We start from the raw sequence: 25470 nt of genomic DNA, 5'->3' as shown, positions 1-25470 counted from the left end.
TAGAATGCTCGTGAATTGCGACTCCAGATCTGGGTGGTAGTAGTTAATACAGATTTATGATATTCCGCACTTGTTATATTTCGTTATAGTTAATTAATGTTAATTATTGAATGGAATTAAGAAATTGGTAAATGATTCTCTAACGTTGGTTTGCCTAGCAAGTGAAATATTAGGCGTCATTACGGTACCGTCAGTGAGAAATTTCGGGTCGTGACGGAAAGAGAGAAGAAAGAGAAAAGGGATAAGATTAATTCTCATTCAACATAATGATTGCTATTTGCATTTGTAACAAATATCTGCATTCTTGGAGTACCATTTGTATTGTTTGCTGAATATTACACGCGAACTCTATTGAGATTCCCTTGGATGCTACACTTTCTTCTATTCTTTTGTGCTTCAAAAAGTTAGAGATGACTGATAGTGTTATTAAAAGCCATATAAAGAGATGAAGTGATGCGAAAAGAGGGGTTATAGCTTCATGGTTGAAGGCAAATTCATCATATTTGGTATCATTTAGTTTTCCATAAGTTGTGCGTTTCACTTCAAAGAAGTGTGCACTTCACTAGTTCAATTTGCACCTTTTCCCTTTAAGCCTCATGAACCTTGTTGACTTTTTGCACTTTTCACTTTTAGAAACACTCGTAGCAATATGAAATTTTACACAACCTTGAAGTATGTTGCTTTCTTTTTCTTTTGTTTTTCTCTTTCCTGCTTTCATATTACAGCTTCAAATATAGTAGCTATATGGAGCTGGTGAAAGAAATTGCCAGCAAGAGACCTGAGTCCCAGGGGAATACTGCAATAGGAGTTGATGAGAAGAGCTACACTTACCTTCAACTGATAGCATCTGCAAGGAGTATATCAAGTTTGTTAAGCAACCTAGATCCTAAAATTGTGAGTTTCGACATATTACCTCTGAATAATTAAAGCTGCATTCTTGCTGGATTTTAATCTTCGTCAATTAGATGTGACTTGGAGAATGCTTTCTAGTTTTTCTTATTTGGACGTGAGTTGTTTTTCCAAGACACCATTTCTTTCTTCTGTTTATATTGTTCTACCAATTTCTTAGTCAGTCCTTTCCTTGATTGCCTTACTGTTCAAATGCTTCCTCCTTTTTAGGGCAGTGGTGTAAAAAGAAATGTAGATCTTGGTGGAGCAAGAGTAGGAATCGTAGCCAAACCGTGTGCTGAGTTTGTTGCTGGAATACTAGGGACTTGGCTAAGTGGATGAATGACTTGGTTTGTCCATGAATCTTCTATCATCTTCTGCTCAGTCTTTTTGTGACTTGCAAGATATCCAACATGCACAGAATAATGATGCTTTTCCTTTTTACTCAAACATGTGTAATATAGCTTGCATTATTCTTTTGGTTTTTCTTCTAACCTTTTACAATTAGGTCATCTTCAATCAGTTTCCATCTGCATCATATTACTATAACGCAAGGTCCTTTGTTTCATGATATACTAAAATCCTTGTGCAAATTTGACTTTTAGGACATCTCAGTAATTCTGAGTACTGAAGACCCCCAAGAACTTCCTTATCAAAACAAAGTCCAAGAACTTATGAATACACTTGCAGTTAAAACTGGTGCCTGTTTGTCTCTTATTCCTCCTATTCCCAGTGCCCATTTATCGGCGAAGCATGACCATGCAAAAGCCATGGTATCTGATGGTCCTAGAAATATTCTGGAAACGAGAAACTGTGGTGAGATAAAGGGAGCGTTATGTATCTATCGATATGGTTGTTTATTTCTGTGTTCACGTTGTTAGAGCTCTTAAACAGTCCTTTACATTGTTATGTAAATCTTACGTTGCAGGTGAGGTTCCAGCTTTGATTTTGTACATCAGTGGTACAACAGGGAAACCAAAAGGAGTAGTTCATACACACAGGAATATTAGCTCAGGTTCATCTCTGTTCTAGATTTAGTGTTCTGCATTCTGGGATCCTATTAATAAGTTGTGATAAAACTGATTTTTAAGTTGTTTCTGCCTGGTTGTTGTGATATTGACTTCCCTGCTGAGGGTGATGCTTTATGTAGATATTTGGTGATAGTTTATGTGGATAAGTATGGATATATATGATGTGCTTCGCTCATTTACTTCTTTGTAATATTTCACTTTCAACTTCTGTTGGCAACTTGACGTGCGATAAATAAAAGCCCAGTAGATGTCAGGCCTACTAAAGACCTAAACGTGGTTCTTTTTGCCATGTAGGACGGAAATAAATGTAAAAAAAAAGAGTGACTTATCTATGTATAATGCTCTTTTAAAGAGCGCTATACATTAACAGGCGTTTTGGACGTTAATTAAGGTATAACGCTCTTTAAAAAAATGTTATACATCTATAACGTTGTTATTAAAGGCGTTATATGTATAACATTTTTTTAAAAAAACGTTATACCTGTTTTGTGGGCCCACCAATAAGTCTCCTGCATTTAACTGACATAACAATAATTCAAATGGATATAGCGCCCTTTAAAAGAGCGCTATACCTAAAAATATTCAGTCCCCCTGAGCTAGGCATTGCCTTATTTAAAGGCGTTAGGATTTTACAAAAATCCATTCAAAAATATTCGTAACTCTCGTTCAAATTTTTCTTCTTGTTAAATTCTCGAGCATTTTTTCATAATGTCTGAAGAGCGAAAAGTAAGGGTTTCATTATATTGGGGGGTGAGGTTGTGGTGGCGAATAACTCTGTGAGCTATAGTTTATCTCCACAGTGTCATGTTAAATTGCCACTTACAATGGAGTACGATACATTGGTGTCGCTGTTATATAAAAAAATGAGTGTGAGGAAACATTCGGTGAACCTTAAAGTAACCGGAAAATATCCGTATTCCGTCACTTCGCAAGGGATTGCTTGTTACGCTGAGTTTAACATCGACGATGATGAAACTTTGAGGGATTTTTTGAGGACTCCGGATGAATACCGGGAATTTCTTGTGATAAAAATATTGGAAATGTACGTCAAGGTCAAAGACGTTCGCAATAATGAGGTTGAGCATAGTAGGGATAACCCTCAGTCGTCGGGTGGTTATTCTGGAGCAGTTTTTGCTGGACAGGTTCCGGCTGAAAGAGTTTGGCCTGATTTAAACTTATCACCACGGGCGAATGAGGAGCGAGAAAATAATTTCTCTCCTACTTTACATAATCCACAAGACGAGTGGTAAACTTCAATTTTTCTTAGTGTTACGATGTATATTTTTGTTGTATTAAATTTGTATTAACACTCATATATTCCATAGAGGGTACCGGCCAGATATGACTTTTACAAGTTATGAACTCATGCCCAGTTGGAGTATGCGTAGTTCTGGTGTGTTGGATCATGGTGGTCCATCCGGGAGTCATCACCAACAGGATAATGTCCATCAAGGAATGTCAACACATTACGACTTGTAAGTGAAGTGATACAGCTATATGGAAAGTATTTATTAATTTGAGTAGCTTATTATTTTGTTGTTTGTGCAGTGAAAACGAGCAAGTTGAACCACCTGTCCTGACTCAATTGCCCGAAGATGACATATTAAATCGGGATCTGGCAGATGCAGAGAGTGAGGAAGAGAACAGTGATTATGACAACAATGCCGATGATTCCGGAGACGACAGTGCCGACATATTAAATCGGGATCTGTTGATCGTCGTTGCAGTAGATGCTAATGGACAAATATTTCCTCTAGCTTTTGTTATTTGTGCCAATGAAAGCCAAGAGACGTGGACGCTGTTTTTGAACCGTTTGAAAGAGCACGTTGTCAAACAGCGTTCTGGTATTTGTCTAATATCTGATCGGCATGGTAGTATCTTAAGTTCTGTAGAGAATTTGCATGCATGGCAAGAACCTTATGCCTACCACCGTTACTGTGTGAGGCACCTGAAGGTCAATTTCCAGAAGGCACATCCCAACAAGGATCCGCATGATTTGATGTGGATGGCAGCAATAGACCACCATCAGCATAAATTTCGGAGGCACATGGAATCTATCAGGCAGGAAGACGAGAGAGCCTATCGTTGGTTGATGCGACATGAGCTTGACAAGTGGACTTTACATGCGGATGGAGGAAAAAGATGGGGAATTCTGACTACAAATGTGTTAGAATCTTTCAACGGGTTGTTGAAGTCGACAAGAGGATTGCCTGTCACTGCCATGGTGCGCATGTCGTTCAAGCAGATGGCGGAGAGGTTTGTTGAAAGTGCTGCAACTGCAACGTCATTGATGGAAAGGAGTGTTGAATTTATGCCACTGCCGATGAAGAGATTTGAGAAATACAGGCGGCGAGCACATTGGCATTCATTTTTACAGTATGATCAGGACATAAATGTTTTTGATGTTCGCACAACAGGTATAGCGCTCTTTAAAAAAGCACTATACATATAACGTCTTTAATAACAGCGTTATAAATGTATAGTGCTTTTTTAAAGAGCGCTATACCTTAACGTCCAAAACGTCCATAAGTCACTCTTTTTTTTTACACTTATTTCCGTCTTACTTGGCAAAAAGAACCACATTTAGGTTCTGGACTCACTAAAGAGCTTGGTTGTGGTTGGTAGATTATACAATTTGCTTTTAGCTTTCTTGATTTTCTGTAGTTAGACTGTCTATCTAATCTATCAGTTCTTAGGATCAGATATTCTGATTGTGCTTGTGTCGGTGTATCTATTGCTGAGATATGATAGTAAACATGTATTACCAGTTTACCACGTAGGACTACTTATGAAGAATTTGTGATCTCTTTGACTTGCATAACTAACCTTTTCTTTTCGACTGTCAATAATTTGGGAGGTTGAAGGTTCACTCGGTTGAAACAATTAGTTACGGTAAACTGAACCTCGTACATTTCAGATTCTGGAAGTAAACTATTTCCATCTTTGTACTGTTCCAGGTTCAAATTTCATGGGAATACATGTCCAAGGACCAATTTCTGCACTGTCTGCCACTACATCATATCCTCAGTAGCATTTTTTCCCAAGAGATGTTCTGTCGGTGTTTCATTTATGGCATAGTTATTTATCTTATGGGACATAAATAATGTGATTGGAAGCCTTATATTTGTCTGATCCTTAACTGGTACCTTACATGTGCATGGACTTTTCAATGCTTTACTTGCTCCTCTTTATGCAGGTTCCACGTTAACTACTAAAAGAGATTTAACATCGTCAAACTTGTTCTCTAGCAGCATACATGTTGTTTGGACAGGATTTTCATGCTACTACATTTTCTTTCTTTTTTAAGGTCGAATTTATACCAAAATTCAGCGTAAGCAAGATTTGGCAGAGATGGTGTGAATCTTATCCTGCAGATAGGACTAAAACTGATAATGCCATAACAATGTTCACTGAAGTAGGTTGTTCTGACTTGATAGTGAAATATAGTTGCCACGACTTGGCTTGTTACATATCTAGTACGTTGTCTATACATGAGCTTTCGTTCTTAAGCTTCTCAAGGAAGATCATTCACTGACTGGGTTTCTTCAGTTGCTAGGAGCCTAGAACACATTTTATATGCTCGGTTAGCATTCACTAGCACAATGGTGTTTAGTTTGCTTTATTTTTTTCTTAAATTCTCTCTTCAAATAGGTTCCTACTGTTGAAATTGTCAAAAGTCTCATATCGGTGGTTGACAATTTTGAATGAGAATTTCACCCTATAAAAGGAGGCCTAATGTTTAGGATTTAAACACACCTCTCATTTGCCTTTTTTATCTTCTTAAGGCATTTGTATCTTCTCTCTTTAGTATTATTTCACTTGTAATTTTGGAGTGAAATAAAATATTGATTGTGTCCGAGAAAGTAGGCAAAATTGGCCGAACCTTGTAAATTTTGGTGTTCTTTTATTGTTGTCTTATTGTCTTGTTTATTATTTAGTGGTTGTCATAATTTTTGGTATAGTAGTTGTGACTCATTCACACTATATACATTTGGCTTCCGCAACAATTGGTATCAGAAAAGATCTATCTTGGTAACTGAGTCAAGGTTCTGTCTGAGTATGCTTTGTGGTTGCAGCTTAGTCTGATCTTCCACACCAGAAAGGAAATAATCTTGATTTGTGTCGTCAGCTACTAAATAATATTTGTGTCAAAATGGAAGACAATAAACAAGAAGAATCTACATCAAGTGTCAATAATACGTCATCCTTGGCATCTTCGCTTATGACAAGAATTGTGTCAAATGCGAAATTTGCGGTAGAAATTTTTGACGGGTCAGGACATTTTGGGATGTGGCAAGGCGAGGTTCTAGATATTCTTTTTCAACAAGGGCTAGATCTTGCCATTGAAGAAAAGAAGCCAGATGTTATTGGAGAAGAAGATTGAAAAATTATCAATCGTGTTGCTTGCGGTATCATTCGATCCTACCTTGCTAGAGAGCAGAAATATCCATACATAAAGGAAACTTCTGCAAGCAAATTATGAAAAGCACTGGAGGATAAATTTTTGAAGAAAAACAGTCAAAATAAATTGTACATGAAGAAGAGACTGTTTTGCTTCACCTATGTTCCTGGTACCACAATGAATGAACATATCACCAGTTTCAATAAGTTAGTCACAGATTTGCAAAATATGGATGCAACTTTTGATGATGGTGACTTGGCTTTGATGTTGTTGGGGTCACTTCCTAATGAGTACGAGCACCTTGAAACTACTCTACTCCATGGAAATGACAAAATTTCTCTCAGAGAAGTTTGTTCGGCTTTGTACAGCTATGAACAAAGAAAGGGAAAAAAACAGAAGGGCGGAGAAGGAGAAGCACTAATTGTGAGGGGTCGTCCTCAAAATCAAACGAGGACTAAGAAGGGAAGATTCAAGTCGAGATCTAGACCCAGCAAAGATGAATGTGCCTTTTGTCGAGAAAAGTGGCACTGGAAGAAAGACTGTCCGAAGTTGAAGAATAAGGCCAGACATAACAATGGAAAGGCCATTATGGATTCAAATGTAGCTGATTGTGATGATTCAGACTTCTCATTAGTTACAACAGAGTTATCAACATCATCAGACATATGGTTGATGGACTCGGCTTGTAGCTATCATATGTGTCCCAACAAGGACTGGTTCGTAAATTTTCAAGAAGGATAATATGGAGTCATCCACACAGCGGATAACAGCCCTCTTACCTCATATGGCATTGGATCAATAAGATTAAGAAGCCATGATGGAATGATCAGAATATTAACAGATGTTCGATATGTACCGGATTTGAAGAAGAATCTCATCTCTGTGGGAGCCCTAGAATCAAAAGGGTTCAAAATCATTGCAGAAAATGGAGTGATGAGAATATGCTCCGGTGCACTAGTGGTAATGAAGGCCAATCGGAAGAACAATAACATGTACCGCTATCGTGGTAGTACAGTTATTGGGACAACGACAGTGACATCCAGTGATGACAAAGAGGCAGAAGCAACCAGGCTATGGCATATGCGCTTGGGACATATTGGAGGGAAATCCTTGAAAGCTCTATCTGATCAAGGATTGTTAAAAGGCGTAAAGACTTGCAACTTGGAGTTTTGCGAGCATTGTGTCAAAGGGAAACAGACAAGGGTTAAATTTGGTACATCGATCCATAATACTAAAGGCATTTTGGATTATGTACACTCTAATGTTTGGGGTTCTTCCAAAACACCTTCATTGGGTGGGAAGCACTATTTTGTAACCTTTGTTGATGATTTTTCCCGAAGAGTGTGGGTGTATACAATGAAGAGGAAAGATGAAGTGTTGGAAATTTTTCTCAAATGGAAGACGATGGTGGAGAATCAAACAGGCAGGAGGATCAAGTGTATTCGCACAGACAATGGAGGTGAATATAAAAATGATCATTTCAATAAGGTCTGTGAAAATGATGGCATCGTCCGACACTTCACTGTCAGACATACACCACAACAGAATGGAGTGGCAGAACGTATGAACCGGACTTTACTGGAGAAGGTACGGTGTATGTTGTCCAATGCTGGCTTGGGCAAAGAATTTTGGGCTGAGGCAATTACATATGCATGCCACCTCATTAATCGTCTACCATCTGCTGCTATTGATGGCAAGACACCATTTGAAAAATGGTATGGAAAACCTGCTGTAGATTATGACTCTTTGCACGTGTTTGGCTCAATTGCATACTATCACGTGAAAGAGTCAAAATTGGATCCGAGAGCAAAGAAGGCTATATTTATGGGGATTACTTCTGGAGTCAAAGGATACCGCTTATGGTGTCCAGAGACAAGGAATATTATATTCAGCAGAGATGTTACCTTTGATGAATCAGCCATAACAGATAAGGTGACAGTTAAAGATGTCAAACAAACTAGTGGTGCATCAAAGTAGGTGGAGTTTGAGGGAAAATTTATTTTTCCTATACAAGAAGCAGAGGAGGAAAGTCATGAATATTACCCTCTAGAAGAAGAGCCAGTAGAGAGGGAGATTCCAACTCAGGAACCTCGAGAACAACTTGAATCAATAGCAACCAGCAGGCCAAAAAGGACAATAACGAAACCTGTTCGTCTCATAGAGACGGTTGCTTGCGTAACCTCAATTGTAGCTGATGGTATTCCTACTACTTATAAAGACGCAATCCAAAGTTCATAAGAAGATAAGTGGATGATTGCCATGAATGAAGAAATGCAGTCCCTTCATCAGAATCATACATGGAAATTGTCCAATCTCTCGAAGGGAAATAAAACAATTGGGTGCAAATGAGTATTTGCAAAGAAAGAAGGATTTCCTAACCAAGAAGATGTTCGCTACAAAGCAAGATTGGTGGCCAAAGGATATGCTCAGAAGGAGGGAATTGATTACAATGAAGTATTTTCTCCAGTTGTAAAATATTCCTCCATTAGAATTATGTTGGCTTTGGTAGCACAGTTGGATTTGGAACTAGTTCAGATGGATGTAAAAACTGCGTTTTTACATGGAAACTTGGAGGAGGAAATCTACATGAATCAGCCAGAAGGATTCAATGTTGCTGGAAAAGAAAATATGTTATGCAAACTTGAAAAATCGTTGTACGGATTGAAACAATCTTCTAGACAATGGTACAAGCGATTTGACAAGTTTATGTTGCGGCAAGGGTACAAGAGAAGCAAATACGATCATTGTGTGTATTTGCGCAAACTTAATGATGGTTTCTTTGTATATCTTCTCCTATATGTTGATGATATGTTGATAACTTCCAAGAATTCGGAAGAACTTGATAAGTTGAAGATTCAACTGAAGGAGGAGTTCGAGATGAAGGATCTGGGCGAGGCAAAGAAAATTCTTGGCATGGAGATAATAAGAGATAGACGTTCAAAGAAACTCTGTTTATCTCAGAAAGAATATTTGAAGAGAGTACTACAGCGTTTTGGCATAGATAAGAAGACTAAGCCAATTAGTACGCCACTTGCTCCCCATTTTAAGCTAAGTACTACTATGTCGCCAAAGGATGAAACTGAACAGGAGTATATGTCAAGGGTACCATACGCAAATGATGTTGGTAGCTTGATGTATGCAATGGTTTGTACGAGACCTGACATTTCACAAGCCGTTGGAGTTATTAGCAGATATAAGCATAATCCAGGAAAGGAGCATTGGCAAGCTGTGAAATGGATTCTACGGTATATTCATAGTACTGTAGATGTTGGGTTAGTTTTTGAGCAGGAAGGAAATCAGTCTGTAGTTGGATATTGTGACTCAGATTTTGCGGGTGATCTGGACAAACGAAGGTCAACTACTGGTTATGTGTTTACTTTTGCAAAGGCACCCGTTAGTTGGAAGTCTACTTTGCAGTCAACAGTTGCTTTGTCTACAACAGAGGCAGAGTATATGGCTATTACAGAGGCTGTGAAGGAGGCAATTTGGCTTCAGGGGTTGTTAAAGGAGCTTGGTATTGAACAAAAAAATATTACAATTTTTTGTGATAGTCAAAGTGCTATTCAATTAGCGAAGAACCAAGTTTATCATGCAAGGACGAAGCACATTGATGTTCGGTATCATTTCGTACGAGAAATCATAGAAGAAGGTGGAGTCACGGTGAAGAAAATTTATACTACGGAGAACCCTGCTGATATGCTGACAAAAGTGGTGACTGCGGTCAAGTTTCAACATTGTTTGGATTTGATCAACATTGTTGAACACTAAAGATTGAAGATGAAGACACAACCAAAATTTGTTATTGAGAGAAAATTGAAGATGTGAGATTTTGCCAAGGTGGAGATTTGTTGAAATTGTCAAAAGTCCCACATCGGTGGATGACAATTTTGAATGAGAATTCCACCCTATAAAAAGAGGCCTAATGTTTAGGATTTAAACACACCTCTCATTTGTCTTTTTTATCTTCTTAAGGCATTTGTATCTTCTCTCTTTAGTATTATTTCACTTGTAATTTTGGAGTGGAATAAAATATTGATTGTGTCCGAGAAAGTAGGCAAAATTGGCCGAACCTCGTAAATTTTGGTGTTCTTTTATTGTTGTCTTATTGTCTTGTTTATTATTTAGTAGTTGTCATAATTTTTGGTATAGTAGTTGTGACTCATTCACACTATATACATTTGGCTTCTACAACACCTACTATGTATACACAACTAATACAATATTATAAAGAGATGGATCCAAAGCAGAAAGCAGCTTCTGCTTCAGCAGCGAGGCACTTGCGCCTTATGGTAAGTAAGAAGCACGGAACCCCTCAAATCGTTAAGTGTTTGAATAGACCATACAAAATACAATTAGGATCCTATTGTGTATAATCAGTAGAATTGGCCACTGTTTTTTTTTTTCCCCATTTTTGGCACGTTATTGAATTTCAGAGTATAATCCCACTTATATTCCAGTTATTGAAAATGACTGAACAAATTGGTTTGTCTTTCCAGATGTGTGGCTCCTCTGCACTTCCGTTGCCCATCATGCAGCAGCGGAAACTGTAATATGGTCAATATTTTGGCTGATGAATCCCATCTTACATAAGCATAAGTATTTTTGCAAAGTGTAGATTTTGTTAGCAATATTTTTTGGAACCCAAAAATATTGCATTGTGTGGTGGATATCGTTTGCACAAGTTGTATCTCTTCTTTTACACCTAAGAGGCCAAGACTTTTTTGCCTATAAAAGGGTAGACCATTAGTTCATTTTAGACACCAACAAGACTTGAGTCTTCATTTTTTATTTTTTCCTTTCCTCCTTTATTAAGAGTATTTTGTATGAGAGTTAGTGTTGGGAAGCACTAGTGTGAACCCTTTCTTTGGAGTGATCTTGTGAGGTTATTCTCTTAGGGTATTTGGAATTAATTAGAGTGTTTACTCTAATTTTGTACTCTCTTTTGTACTCTTATTGTTATAGTGAAATTGCTTCTCTGCACTTGTGGACGTAGGTCACACTGACCGAACCACATTAAATTGGTGTCTTCTTTATCTGCTTTAATTGTCGTTGTTATCAACTTTCATTGTCTTTGTTATTGTCATTATACCGTTGTTTGGCTAAATTTCGCACTACCCGGGTTCCCGATCCTAACAAATTGGTATCAGAGCCGGATCTAACCGGGTTAGTTTTAATAACCAAAATGACTCTAACAAAGACCTATGTTGAGAAATTTGACCGAAGTGCAAACTTCAAAATATGGCAATTAAAGATGGAAGCTATCCTAATTCAGGATGGATTAGACTTGGCGTTGCAAGGAAAGGAGAAGAAGCCGGATAAAATGACGGATGAGGAATTTGCCGTCATAGACAAAAGGGCAAAAGCAAGTATCATTTTAAATCTCTCAAATAAGGTTTTACTTGAAGTTTCTATTGAAACTAAAACCAAAGGCATGTGAAAAAAATTAAAAACCTTATATATGAATAGGACGGTGGAAAATAGACTTTACCTGAAGCAGAAGCTTTATACAATTTGTATGGGTGAAGGTACATTTATTCTCTCTCATCTTGGCACATTTGATTCCATTCTTATGAATTTGAGTAATATAGATGCTGAAATTAAAGATGAGGATCAAGCCGTGTTACTGCTTTGTTCTCTACCCCATCTTTTAAGCATATAAGAGATACTATCTTTTATGCAAAGGATAATATCTCTTATAAGGATATTAAATCTATCTTAAAATCAAAAGAACAGATAGATAGTGATATTATTGGGGAAGCTAGTGGAACTCAAGCGGAAGTTGGCTTGTTTGTCAGGGACAAATTCGACTCCATATCCAGATACAATAATTTAGAGTGTCGCTATTGTCATAAGAAAGGTCACATTATCTCTGAATGCTATAAGCTGGAAAATAAAGAAAAGCATAAGGAAAGGAAAAATGAGCACAAAAATACTGACATTGCCGAAGAAAGTGTAGTTGCTGATGAGACTGAGGGAACTATTTTTTTAGCAACTAATAATAGTTTCAACTCTAACAATGAGTGAATTTTAGATTCGGGTTGTTCTTATCATATGTGTCCCAATCGGAATTTATTTATCACATATGAATCTATTGGAGGTGGAGTTGTCTTGATGGCAACAATGTTGCCTGCAAAGTTTTTAGAAAAGGTACAGTCCGAATCAAAATGCACGATGGTGTGGTGAGAATTCTCACCGATGTTAGACATGTTCCTGACTTGAAGAAAAATCTCATCTCTTTGGGCACTCTAGAATCTCTTGGGTGCAAGTACGCAGGTGAAGGTGGAGTTCTAAAAGTTTCTCATGGTGCTCTTGTGATCATGAAAGCACACAGATCTGGTTCGTTGTATACTTTATTGGGATCTACTGTTATAGGCCCTACTACAGTTTCGGTATCAGACAACTTATCTGATTTTGATGGCATTAAATTTTGACATATGCCCATTGGGGCTTTTGCGGAGAGGGTGAAGCAAATTTACTATATCAGCCAAAATTAGGCCAATGTGGAGATTTGTAATATGACCAATATTTTGGCTAATGGAGCCCATCTCACATAAGTATAAACATCTTTGCAAAGTGTAGACTTTGTTAACAATATTCTTTGGGACCCAAAAATATTGAATTGTGTGGTGGACATCATTTGCACAAGTTGTATCTCTTCTTTTACACCTAAGAGGCCAAGACTTTTTTGCCTATAAAAGGAAAGGCCATTCGTTCATTTTAGACACACCAACAAGACTTGAGTCTTCATTTCTTGTTTCTTCCTTTCCTCTTTTATTAAGAGTGTTTTGTATGAGAGTTAGTATTGGGAAACACTTATGTGAACCCTTTCTTTAGAGTGATCTTGTGAGTTTATTCTCTTAGGATATTTGAAATTAATTAGAGTGTTTACTCTAATTTTGTACTCTCTTTTTGTAATAACCCAATCGGTTATTTTAACTTTTAGAACCCCGTTCCCTAAAATAAAACTCCTCAAACATACTTTTATTAATTTATAACTTGCGGGGATGGTTGGTTTGGGATTTGAAAGCGTTTGGGTTGAAATCGGAACACTTGGTTCCTTAAGTTAGCTTTAAATTGACAAGTATGACTTCGGTCAACATTTTGAGAAAACGACCCCAGAATCGGGATTCGATGGTTCCAATAGGTTCGTATGATAATTTTGGACTTGGGCGTATGTCCGAATCGGGCTTTGGATAACCCGGGAGCGTTTTGACGCTTAATAGTAAAACTCAACTATTTGAAGGTTTAAAGTTATTTAAATTTGGTTTGGAGTAGGTTTTTGAGAAATTGAAGTCTGTTTGGAATTTCGAGTTTGAGAATAGTTCCGTATAGTGATTTAAGACTTGCACGTAAAATTTCGTGTCATTCCGGATAGTTTAAGTACGTTTCGGCATGTTGGAAGTAATTTGAAGAACTTGAAATTCTTAAGTTTGAATCAATTTGGTTTAGGGTATGATTCTTAGATTTGATATTATTTTACGCATTTCGAGAGTATGAGCGAATCCGTTTTATGATTTCAAACCTGTTGGTATGTTCGGGCGGGGTCCCGGGGACCCCGAGTGTCAATCGGACGAGGCTCGGACCAAGTTGGAAGTTGGGAGCCAAAACTGAAGCTCCCAGCTACTATCAGAATCGCACCTGCGCTTGGCCAGTCGCAGGTGCGACATTCGCAGATGCGACTGAAGCTCGCAGGCGCGGCCCTCGCATATGCGAGATTTTGAGTGCAGAAGCGGAAGAAGGGAAAGGGCAATCCACCGCAGATGCGGACGATTTGCGCACCTGCGAGTTTTGTGCGCAAATGCGAAAATTGGCCAGGCAAGTGGAACTCGCACATGAGAGGATTTTCCGCAGGTGCGGTAATCTGTCTGCAGGTGCGAAAGACCTGTTTGGTAGAAGGCTTAAAAGAACGGGATTCCACCATTTTTGCCCATTCTTCTTTCATGTTTGGGCGATTTGAGAGCTTTTTGAGAGGAGATTTCAACTAGCAATTTGGAGGTAAGTTAATTCTACACCCCTTGAGTTAAGTACATAGATTATAAGTAGATTATAACTAGTAAATCTTAGAAATTAAAGGTTTAGGTGAAAAACCCTAGATTTTTATAAAAATGAGATTTTAACCACGAAAATAGTTATGGAATTGGGTAAAAATTATATATTTGAGTTCTTGAGATTATGGGTAAAGTTTCCATCCAAACATTTCCAGAATTCGGGCACGTGGGCCCGGGGTAAATTTTAGAAATTTTGTCATTTTGGATAAGGTAATTTATTAATAGATGAATTTCGAATTATTGAACATATATTAATTATTTTATATAACTTTTGGATAGTTTCGAATTTTTCGTCATTGAATCGAAATTTTTTACGCGATGCGATAATCGAAAAGTGGACTTTGAGACGAGGTAAGTCTCTTGTCTAATCTTGTGAGGGAAACATTACGCCATAGGGATTAAATTGAATAATTATTGAGAATTATGGGGGCTACGTACGCACGAGGTGACGAGAGTCCGTGCGTAGCTACTATTAATGCTAAAGTCCGGGTAGTTTAGGATTCAAAGCATGAATTACTTGTGTAAATTGTATTCTTTGTTTAATTAATATTATTTTATATATATTTATATTGTGAATTGTTAGATAAAAATATTAAAGGATGAAAATCAAAATATTAAAGGATGGAAAAATTTATATGTTTGATTATTTATTTAAATTAATTAATTATTAAAAGAAATTATTTTTCTTCCCGAATTTATCTCATAATAAATATACTCTCCTTCCGGAGGTACATAAGAAATTGTCCTCCTTTCTTGTGGAGCGGGCCGAACACCTCGGCAGGATAGATGCATCTATGGATCGCGCCGTATGTCCCTCGGCAGTGTGCACGACACTCTGAATCAGGTCGTACGTCCTCGGCAAAAATCGTGCTTAATAATAATAATAATTACATGATACTTTAATAGTTTATTTCAATTTGCAAAGCTAATTAATAATTGGAAGATCTTGGAATTTAATGAATTATTATTCTTGCATGTTAAATAATTAATTGTTATTCCCGGAGATGATATTTAATTGCTAAATTGGGAAATTATTTGAATTGAAGGAATTTAATTAATATATTGAGAATTGTTGCATTTGAAGAATTTTGATTAATTTCGTTGATTTAATAAATTATTATAAATTCTGTAAATCATGCTGATTTAAATATCCTAGTTGTATTTTAATTATTATTATTGCCCCATAGTGAGTGTCAAAGTTGACCATTTCGTCTCTACCACTTCGAGATTAGGCTTGATACTTACTGGGTATACGTTGTTTACGTACTCATACTACACTTGCTGCACTTTTTGTGCAAGAACTGAGGCAAGTACTAGTGGGGGACCTATCGTCTTGTACCCACGTAATCCAGGGACTTAGTGGTGAGCTGTTTCTCTGATCCGTTCTGCAGCTACGAGCGTCTCTCTTTGTATTTTAATACTGTCTATTTTTATTTCGGACAACATTTGAGGTTTTGTATAATCTACTAGATGCTCATACACTTGTGACACCAGGTCTTGGCACACACATTGGTAGAGTTTGGGTTTTATTATATTTTCTTGGTTTTAAATTTTATTAATGTATGCTTAATTTGTTAGTTGGCTTGCCTAGCTGTAGTGTTGGGCGCCATCACGACTTATAGGTGAAATTGGGTCGTGACAACATGGTATCAGAGCACTAGGTTCACTTATGTCTCACAAGTTATGAGCAGGCCTAATAGAGTCTTGCGGATCGGTACGGAGACGTATGTACTTGTCTTCAAGAGGCTATAGGGTGTTAGGAAATTATCTTTCTTCATATTCCATCGTGCAATTAATGTAGTACTAAATATCCTTCTCTTATTCTCTCACAGATGGTGAGAACGCGCTCGAATGAAGTTCCAGACCAGAGAAGAGCTACTCCCCCAGTTGCTAGAGGCCGAGGCCGAGGGAGGGCTCCAGCCCGTGGTAGAGGGTAAGGATGTCCCAGGACTGTTCCAGTTATGCCGCCAGTGGGTCTAACAGAGAATCCCATTATTGAGGAGCAGGGTAAGGTGCCTGTGGCAGAGCCAGCTCTGGTGGATTTCATATCTGCACCGAGATTTCAAGATGTCATGGGTCGTATGCTACGATTCATGGACAATATGACTCAGGCCGATTTATTTCCGGCAGACCCAGCCGCATCTCAGGCGGGCGGGGAGCACAGACCCCTACCACACAGGCTCGTGGACAGGCAGCTGTTGTATATCAGACCCAGGGTGCACTACCCGTGGGCAGAGCCCAGCCAGTGGCAGCAGCTACACCTGAACCCAGGCCAGCTGTAGCCGCCGATCCTCAGAAACTATTGGACAGATGGACTAGACTACATCCTCCTATCTTTGGGAGTGAGGGACATGAGGATCCATAGGATTTCATTGATCGTTGCAAGGATAGACTGTACAACATGAGGATATTAGAGTCTCATAGGGTAGATTTTGCTACTTTTCAGCTAGAGGGCAGAGTCCGTAGATGGTGGCAGTCTTATGCTCTTGGCAGACCAGCAGATTCTCCTCCTATGACTTGGGACATGTTCACCCATATCTTCTTGGACAGGTATATTCCACCATTTTAGAGGGAAGAGTTGCGGTTTCAGTTTGAGCAGCTCCAACAGGGTCAGATGTCAGTGACTGATTATGAGGTGAGGTTTTCTGAATTATCTCACCATGCACTTATGATACTCCCTACTGAGGCGGAGAGAGTGCGGAGGTTTGTAGACGGTTTACATACTGGTATTCAGGCCACTATGGCTCGAGAGGTTGAGATGGGTACTTCTTATGAGCGAGCTGTGGAGATAGCCCGGAGGATTGAGGGTGTGCGTCAGCGGAGCCAAGAGTAGATTATGAGAGATAAGCGGTTTAGGTACTCTGGAGAGTTCAGGGGTGCTCCGTCTGGGGAAGAGGTCAGTTTGTGAGGGGGCAGTCAGTAGACCCCCATATCCAACACCATCACCTCCTCGACGTGCTCCAGTGCGACCTTATCTTAGTGCTATACCAGAGAGTTCTTAACGCCCACCAGTTATTCAGGGTCCTCCCAGTGGGTATTCAGTCCCCCAGGGCCAGACACTTAGTCAGCAGCCCACCGCACTGAAGCGTTGTTACGAGTGCGGGGATCCCAGTCACATGCGGAGGTTTTGCTCCAGGCTTCAGGGTAGACCAGTGTAGCAGGGTCAGCAACCTATGCTTACCTGACCAGTTGCTCCACCAGTAGTCCGACCACCAAGAGGTGGAGGACAGGTGGGTAAGGGTCGTCCTAGAGGTGGAGGTCAACCAAGCGGAGGCCAGCCAGCTGGCGCTCCAGCTCGGTTTTATGCTTTTCCGGCTAGACCAGATGCAGAGGCCTCAGATGCTGTGATTACAGGTATTATTTTTGTTTGCGGCAAAGATGCCTCAGTATTATTTGATCCAGGATCCACGTATTCATATGTGTCGTCTCTATTTGCTCCATTCCTGGGTGTTTCTTGTGAGTCTTTGAGTACTCTTGTTTATGTGTCCACTCCTGTAGGCGATTCTGTTATTGTGAACCGGATCTACCGGTCTTGTATTATTATATTCGGTGGTTATGAAACTAGAGCAGATCTCTTATTGCTCGAGATAATCGATTTTGAAATTATTCTGGATATGAACCGATTATCTCTATATCATGTTGTTCTAGATTGTCATGCCAAAACTGTTACTTTGGCTATTCCATATTTACCTAGGCTGGAGTGGAAGGGTTCGTCGGTTAGTTCATTTAATCAGGTTATTTCTTTTATAAAGGCTCAACACATGGTTGAGAAGGGTTGTTTGGCTTATCTAGCCTATGTTCGGGATACTACTGCAGAGACTCCGGCTATTGATTCAATGCTAGTAGTTTGGGAGTTCTCCGATGTATTTCCTTAAGATCTTCCAAGTATGCCACCTGATCGTGATATTTATTTTTGTATTGACTTGGCTCCAGATACCCAGCCTATATCTATCCCACTGTATCGCATGGCTCCGAAAAAATTCAAAGAATTGAAGGAACAACTTGAAGAGTTATTAGCCAAAGGGTTCGTCGGACCGAGTGTATCGCCTTGGGGTGCACTGGTATTATTTGTGAAAAAGAAGGATGGAACAATGCGGATGTGTATTGATTATTGCCAATTGAACAAAGTCACTATTAAGAACAAGTACCCGTTGACGTGTATTGATGACCTATTTGACTAGCTGCAGGGTGCTAGGGTGTTCTTTAATATCGACTTGAGGTCGGGGTATCATCAGTTGAAGATTCGAGATTCGAATGTTCCAAAAACTGCTTTCTGTACTAGATATGGTCATTATGAGTTTCTGGTAATGTCTTTCGGTTTAACTAATGCCCCGGCAGCGTTTATGGATCTGATGAACAAGGTATTCAGGCCATATATTGATTCGTTTGTCATTATCTTCATTGATGACATTATGATCTACTCGCGCAGCAAGGAGGAACATGAGCAGCATATGAGAGTAGTGCTTCAGACATTGCGGGAACAAAAGCTATATGCTAAGTTCTCTAAATGTGAGTTTTGTCTAAAGTCTGTAGCATTTTTGGGACATATTCTATCGGGCGAAGGTATTAGAGTTGATCCCAAAAAGATTGAGGCAGTTCAGAATTGGCATCATCCCACTACAGTAACTGAGATCAGGAGTTTTCTGGGTTTAGCAGGTTATTATCGTCGGTTCATGGAAGGTTTTTCATATATTGTAGCACCTTTGACCAAATTAACCCAGAAGGGTGTTCAATTCCAATGGTCCAATGATTGTGAGGCAAGCTTTCAGAAGCTCAAGACAACATTGACTACATCACCAATGTTAGTGTTACCTTCCGGTTCGGGAATGTATATAGTGTATTGGTGACGCTTCACGTGTTGGTTTGGGTTGTGTATTGATGCAGGAAGGGCGAGTTATTGCATATGCTTCACGTCAGTTGAAGCCCTACGAGCAGAATTATCTGGTACATGATTTGGAGTTAGCTGCGATTGTTCACGCCCTTAAGATTTGGAGGCATTATCTTTATGGGGTGTCCTGTGAAGCTTATACTGACCATCACAGTTTGCAGTATTTGTTCAAGCAGAGGGACCTAAATTTGAGGCAGCGCAGATGGCTGGAATTACTAAAAGGTTATGATATTACTATCATGTATCATCCGGGCAAAGCAAATGTAGTTGCAGATTCCTTGAGTAGAAAGGCGGAGAGCATGGGTAGTTTGACTTCATTTCAGCAGAAGAAAGGCCATTAGCTTTGGATATCCAATCCTTGGCCAACAAACTTGTGCGGTTAGATTTTTCAGAGCCCAGCCGAGTTCTTGCATGTGTCGTAGCTCAGTCTTCACTATTTGAGTAGATCAAGGCTCGCCGGTATGATGATCCACACTTAATGGTTCTTCGAGAAACGGTACTACGAGGTAGTGCCAAGGAAGTTACTATTGGTGCAGATGGTGTTCTGCGACTCCAGGATCGTCTATGTGTTCCTAATGTGGATGGACTGAGGAAAAATATCATAGAGGAGGCACACAGTTCTCGGTATTCTATTCATCCAGGTGGTACGAAGATGTATCGTGACTTGAGGCAGCACTATTGGTAGCGACGAATGAAAAGGGACATAGTTGAGTATGTAGCTAGGTGTCTAAATTGCCAGGAAGTTAAATATGAGCACCAGAGGCCAGGTGGCCTACTTCAGCAGATGACCATACCAGAGTAGAAATGGGAACGAATTACTATGGACTTTGTAGTTGGGTTGCCTCGGACCTTGAGGAAGTTTGATGCAGTTTGGGTGATTGTTGACAGGTTGACCAAGTCGGCACATTTTATTCCTGTTGTGACTACGTATACTTTAGAGAGGTTGGCCCAGATTTATATTGAGGAGATAGTTCGGTTGCACGGTGTGCCAATTTCCATCATATCAGATAGAGGCCCTCAGTTTACTTCACATTTCTGGAGAGCAGTACAGAATGAATTAGGGACCCGTGTAGGAGGCCGAGGAGGACATGCAGAGAAAATATCCACACTTATTTAGCACTCCAGGTATTATTCTAAACCCGTTCTAGGACGAACGTTTGTTTAAGAGGTGGAGAATGTAATGAACCAACCGCTCATTATAACTTTTAAAACCCCGTTCCCTAAAATAAAACTCCCCCAACATGCTTTTATTAATTTATGACTTGCGGAGATGGTTGGTTCGGGATTTGGAAGCGTTTGGGTTGAAATCGGAACACTTGGTTCCTTAAGTTAGCTTTAAATGGACAAGTTTGACTTCGGTCAACATTTTGAGAAAACGACCCCAGAATCGGAATTTGACAGTTCCAATAGGTTCGTATGATGATTTTGGACTTGGGCGTATGTCCGAATGGGGTTTTGGATAACCCGGGAGCGTTTTGACGCTTAATAGTAAAACTCAACTATTTGAAGGTTTAAAGTTATTTAAATTTGTTTTAGAGTAGATTTTTGAGAAATTGAAGTCTGTTTGGAATTCCGAGTTTGAGAATAGTTTCATATAGTGATTTAAGACTTGCACGCAAAATTTCGTGTCATTCCGGATAGTTTAAGTACGTTTCAGCGTGTTGGAAGTAATTTGAAGAACTTGAAATTCTTAAGTTTGAATCAATTTGGTTTAGGGTATGATTCTTAGATTTGATATTGTTTTACGCATTTCGAGAGTTCGAGCTAGTCCGTTTTATGATTTTAAACATGTTAGTATGTTGGGGCGGGGTCCCGGGGACCCCGAGTGTCAATCGGACGAGGCTCGGACCAAGTTGGAAGTTGGGAGCCAAAATTGAAGCTCCCAGCTACTGTCAGAATCGCACCTACGCTTGGCCAGTCGTAGGTGAGACATTCGTAGATGCGAGAGAAGCTCGCAGGCGCGGCCCTCGCATATGCAATATTTTGAGCGTAGAAGCGGAAGAAGGGAAAGGGCAATCCACCGCAAATGCGGACGATTTGCGCACCTGCGAACGCGGAGGTGCGAAGCTTTGTGCGCAAATGCGAAAATTGGCCAGGCAAGTGGAACTCGCACCTGCGAGGATTTTCCGCAGGTGCGGTAATCTGTCCGCAGGTGCGAAAGACATGTTTGGCAGAAGGCTTAAAAGAACGAGATTTTACCATTTTGCCCATTCTTCTTTCATGTTTGGGCGATTTCAGAGCTTTTTGAGAGGAGATTTCAACTAGCAATTTGGAGGTAAGTTAATTCTACACCCCTTGAGTTAAATACATAGATTATAAGTAGATTATAACTAGTAAATCTTAGAAATTAAAGGTTTAGGTGAAAAACCTAGATTTTTATAAAAATTAGATTTTAACCACGAAAATAGTTATGGAATTGGGTAGAAATTATATATTTGAGTTCTTGAGATTATGGGTAACGTTTTCATCCGAAAATTTCCAGAATTCGGGCATGTGAGCCCGGAGTAAATTTTAGGAATTTTACCATTTTGGATAGGGTAATTTATTAATAGATGAATTTCGAATTATTGAACATATATTAAATATTTTATATAAATTTCGGATAGTTTCGGATTTTTCGGCATTGAATCGAGAATTTTTACGGACGCGATAATCGAAAAGTGGACTTTGAGACAAGGTAAGTCTCTTGTCTAATCTTGTGAGGGAAAAATTACCCCATAAGGATTAAATTGAATAATTATTGATAATTGCGGGGGCTACGTACGTACGAGGTGACGAGAGTCCGTGCGTAGCTACTATAAATGCTAAAGTCCGGGTAGTTTAGGACTCAAAGTATGAATTACTTGTGTAAATTGTATTCCTTGATTAATTAATATTAATTGATATATATGAATATATTGTAAATTGTTAGATAAAGATATTAAAGGATGGAAATCTCATATGCTTGATTTTCTGTTTAAATCAATTAATTGTTAAAAGAAATTATTCTCCTCCCGAATTTATCTCATAATAAATATACTTTCCTTCCGGAGGTACATAAGAAAATGTCCTCCTTTCTTGTGGAGCGGGCCGAACGCCTCGACAGGATAGATGCATCTATGGATCGCGCCGCACGTCTCTCGGCTATGTACACGACACTCTGGATCGGGTCGTACGTCCTCGGCAGAAATCGTGCTTAATAATAATATTAATTACACGATACTTTAATAATTTATTTCAGTTTGCAAAGCTAATTGATAATTGGAAAATCTTGGAATTTAATGAATTATTATTCTTGCATGTTAAATAATTAATTGTTATTCTTGGAGATGATATTTAATTGCTAAATTGGGAAATTATTTGAATTGAAGGAATTTAATTAATATATTGTGAATTGTTGCATTTGAAGAATTTTGATTAATTTCGTTGATTTAATAAATTATTGTAAATTCTGCAAATCATGCTGATTTAAATATCCTAGTTGTATTTCAATTATTATTATTGCCCCATAGTGAGTGTCAAATTCGGTCATCTCGTCTCTACCACTTCGAGATTAGAATTGATACTTACTGGGTACACGTTGTTTACGTACTCATACTACACTTCCTGCATTTTTTGTGCAGGAACTAAGACAAGTACTAGTGGGGGACCTATCGTCTTGCACCCACGTTATCCAGGGACGTAGTGGTGAGCTATTTCTCTGATCCGTTCAGCAGCTACGAGCGTCTCTCTTTGTATTTTAATAGTGTCTATTTTTATTTCGGATGACATTTGAGATTTTGTATAATCTACTAGATGCTCATACACTTGTGACACCAGGTCATGGCACACACATTGGTAGAGTTTGGGTTTTATTATATTTTCTTGGTTTTAAATTTTATTAATGTATGCTTAATTTGCTAGTTGGCTTGCCTAGCTGTAGTGTTGGGCACCATCACGACTTATAGGTGAAATTGGGCCGTGACACTTTTGTACTCTTATTGTTATAGTGAAATTGCTCCTCTCCGCTTGTGGACGTAAGTCACACTGACCGAACCACGTTAAATTGGTGTCTTCTTTATCTGCTTTAATTGCCGTTGTTATCAACTTCCATTGTCTTTGTTATTGTCATTATACCGTTGTTTGGCTAAATTTCGCATTACTCGGGTTCCCGATCCAAACAAAAACAATTGCAGGGCATCGGTTATTAGAATATTACGGCATGACTGAGGTATTTTTTCCCTCATAGCCCCTTAAATTGATCTGTAGACTGCTCATAACTTTATTGCTCCTTAATTCATTTCCATCTTTATGTGAATGGCGAATTTTGTCTAGTTTGTGATGGCAATATCTAATCCCATTAGAGGCAAATGCAAAGGAGGTACCGTTGGCAAGCCCTTTTCAGCTGTACTGGTTAGTAAGTTTGGTTTTTTTATATAATTTTTATTTTTATTTTTATGGTATTCAACATCTAACTTCACCAAAGTTCAGACATAGTCTACAAATAGCATTATCCAACTTCTCGTTGCTGTAGCTGCGTGGTGAAATATCTTTGACTATTCTGTCATTTCCTGGTTTGATTAGATGATGAAAGTGGGTAGTGATTAATCAGAATTAGGGGAGCTTTGTATTAAGAGCCCTTCGTTGTTCAAAGAATATTGGAAGCTACCTGAGGTAATTAATCACTATACAGTCGGTAGTACGATCTCCAACCATTTCCTGTTTTGATATTCTTTTCCACATAAATTGGCACTAGCGTTTTGTTTATATTCTTCTTCTTTGAGACACCCCCTCTCTCTCTTTCTCTCAAGCACATATTTTATGTTGGCATGTGAGACTAAGTCACCTTTTTTATGTGAAACTGATGACTTCTAATATCATTTTTTTCATTTAAAATTCTCTTTCATTCATCTGGTGAATTACTAGGTAACCAATCAGTCATTTACTGATGATGGGTTCTTTAGGACTGGAGATGATGCTACAGTTGATGAAGATGGATGTTACATCATTTTGGGACGTAATTATTCCACATATTCTATACATGGTACTTGTTTTACTTGGATATTTGGTAATTTTTTTAATACCAATCAATATTCTGACTATCCTCTGCCAATATATTATTATCAATACTAATATTTTTTGTTGTTGTTGTTGTTGTAATGAGATATTGGTGGCAACTTTTCAGAAAGCATGCACCTTTCCGGAATTTCTGCTAAACAACAACAACAAATTCGGTGTAATCGTACAAAGTGAGGTCTGAAAAAGATAATATGTATGTAGACTTTGTCCCTACCTAGTGAAGGTAGAAAGACCGTTCCCTGTAGAGTCTTGGCTCAAGGAATGATGAAAAAGAAACATAGCAGCATGCAGTAGCAACAATACGATAACAGAATAGCCTAAGTGAAAGAAATAACAAAGAAGTAAAAACAAACTACGAATAAGGAGATACAAGAATAATGCCAATATAATTGGTATGGAAAAGAAATACATTCAACTACCTACTAACCTACTACTATAATCCTCCACCTCCATACCCTTCTACTAAACTTTTCAGAAATTCATTTTCTAATTATTTATCTGTGTGTCCAAGGAACCCAAAAGAAGACAATTCTACCGTAGCAAATAACTTCGAAGCGGAAGCATAGATGAATATATATATATATCATTGTTTATCAGCCAATTCTTTTTCCAATCCATCAAGCTTTGGCATAATGATCTCCTTTAGGTTTTTGAACTGTATCTATTGGACGAAAATAGTTCATTATTTTCTTTTTCCAGGAGCCAATTCTGATATTATGAAGGTCGGTGGATACAAATTTTCGGCATTGGAAATTGTAATATTACCAAATTTTCATGACATTTGCCATGACATAATATTCATTATAAGGCCAAGAATTTCTTGCTATAAATAGAGGAGTTTCTCCTCATTTGTAAACACACCAATTCAAGAGCTTTTCACTCGTGTCTTTCTTTCTTCTCCTTTATTTCATTATAGAGTATTTTGTAAGAGAGTGAGTGTTGGAAAACACTTGTGTGAACCATTTTCTTTGGAGTGATCTTGTAAGGTTATTCTCTTGGGGTATTTGGGATTAATTAGAGCATTTACTCTAATTTTATACTCTCTTTTGTACTCTTGTTGGTATAGTGAAATTGATCCTCTCTGATTGTGGACGTAGGTCATCTTGACCGAACCACGTTAAATTTGTGTCTTCTTTATATTCTTTAATTGCCATTATTATCAACTTCCATTGTCTT

The 25470-nt window shown here is 38.6% G+C and overlaps 1 pseudogene; it reads left to right on the top strand.

Annotated features, from left to right (window-relative positions):
- The first annotated feature begins 744 nt into the window (after nt 1-744).
- On the top strand, nt 745-25127 carry LOC107812885 (putative CoA ligase CCL8; annotated as a pseudogene).
- The last annotated feature ends 343 nt before the right edge of the window (nt 25128-25470 follow it).

Source organism: Nicotiana tabacum, chromosome 4 (assembly GCF_000715075.1).
Source record: "Nicotiana tabacum cultivar K326 chromosome 4, ASM71507v2, whole genome shotgun sequence".
In the NCBI taxonomy this organism is placed as follows: domain Eukaryota; kingdom Viridiplantae; phylum Streptophyta; class Magnoliopsida; order Solanales; family Solanaceae; genus Nicotiana; species Nicotiana tabacum.
The sequence above is the reverse complement of the archived record's forward strand: the minus strand, read 5'-3'. Positions and strand labels throughout refer to the sequence as shown.